The following is a 2032-nucleotide window of genomic DNA, read 5'->3' as shown; positions in this document are numbered from 1 at the left end:
TCCTTCTCTTGTGCTTTCCCCTCCCCCCAGGGAAGGCAGGGTTTAAGTACACCTGGACTAGCCCTTCATTGGGTCCAGGTGTCTCTAATTGCCCTGCAATCATCTCTCCTCTGCTTGCAGGAAAAAAGGCTTTGGCATTCTTGGGCTCACACCCTGGCCCTGGTATGCCCGTTTGAGGCCCTCTGGCCTGACTTTCTCACAATTCTTAAAAACAACTAAAGTCAGAGAAAATCACAATTAGTTTGAAAATGATTCACTAACACAAAAGGGGCTAGATTCACAATGCCTACAGAGAACAGTTTCACTAGCTCTCATCAGTTATAAGGGTAAACCACAAATATGGGTGTTGGGATTCCCTCCACAAGACCTTTTCTAGTTCTGGGAGAACACTTCATCCAGTTCTCTGGAATCCAAAATACTCAGTTTGACTCCAGATTTCGTCACTCAGATTCCTTTATTTGGTATACAGCAAAGCTATGCTGAGTTGATCAGACTCAAGTGAAAGGAGTGGGTATAAGGCGTACCACACATCCAAAGTAACACAGAAAACTGCTTTCTTCATATACACCACATCACCCATTTTCGGATTGGCTTGGTTACTTTGCAGGAATCAATCCCTGCAAAGCATGCTTTGTCCATCTGCTGTTCATGTGGAACATGATCTTCCCATTCCAGGTTTATCTTGTTCACTGTCCCTAGCATCAGGGTGCTTATCTTAGCTAGCACAGACATCCTGACTCCAGCATACCGCTTATAAAACCCCTATTTACAAGTTAACCTTCCATTCACCTTTCCAATCCTGCCCACTAAGAAATGAGGTGAGTTTCTTATGTCAAGCCTAGCTTGCAATTAGGGTTACCATATTTCAGGTTCCCAAAAAGATGACAAGGATGCAAGGGGGGAGCCGGAGCCGGAGCTGGAGGGGGTACAGTTGGGGATACTGGACGGGTGTGTGTGTGCTGGGAGAGGTACCTGGGGAGTGCTGGAGAGGATACCTGTAACAGGGGTACTCACTGGAGGTGGGGGGCAGTGTAGCTCCCTGTCACAGTGGCAAGGCAACTGACGCAAGCCTAGGACCCAGAGCCGGCCATCAGTCAGCACTTCCCTGGGGAACCCCCTCCCAGAACTGCAGGGTAATGGACCAATCCACTGTTGATACAGGGGAGGGAGCAATAAGGAAGCAGACCAATTGGGGCTCTTTCTGAACTGCAACATCTGCTTTGCAAAAACCCCGGACTATGACTCTTATTTAAAAAATCCATGCAGGAGGAGAGTGGACTACCAAAAAAGAGGTCCTGTCTGGAAAACCTGGACTTATGGTCACCCTGCCTACAATAGGTGCAATGATTTACAGTACTGGTCAAATACTATAGTTCAGTTCCTAATGGTTCAATCAAATTTGCTGTGGCCTGACATCAAGGTTTTATTGGCCTGAGTTTGGGATGGCCACATGGTTCATAAGTCATCCCAAACAAGCGCTGATAAAACCATCGGGTTAGTCCATATGTGCTACATGTTACCAAAAAGCTATTTTAGAGAGAGTTAAAGATATATATATATATATTGGGGTACTCTAACTTGCATCTCTCCAGCTGTAGGCCAGATGCCTTAGTTAGCATGAGACCAACTGTACAGGCACTGGGTGGAAATTCATTCACAAAAATTAAACTATTTTCAGCATCCTTCCAGGAGGACTCCCTGTTGGCAGCCCTGGTTATTAGCAGGAACATTTCCTAATCCAGTATTAAAACTGTATTTTAAGAAATATAATCCTCAGGTGTATGTGCATAGCCAAGATGGAGGTAACAAATACACACACCGAGCTGTCACCCTACCTTACTAATAGCCTCATCTCACTGACTCCAGTGCCCTCTAGTGGGATAAAGACTAAAGAGCTAACAGGCAATTTTTTTTAACATACTGAGATGAAAAAAGTGACAGGGATTAAGCAGACAAGAGACAAAATCTGGATTAAACTATCCTGGAGCATTAAGATTTCAAATACATCCATTTTAGTCTATTTAAATGTACT

This window comes from Emydura macquarii, unplaced genomic scaffold (assembly GCF_026122565.2).
Source record: "Emydura macquarii macquarii isolate MOO-44397 ecotype Brisbane River unplaced genomic scaffold, CSIRO-AGI_Emac_v2 contig_1070, whole genome shotgun sequence".
Lineage (NCBI taxonomy): Eukaryota > Metazoa > Chordata > Testudines > Chelidae > Emydura > Emydura macquarii.
This window is presented reverse-complemented; position numbering follows the sequence as displayed.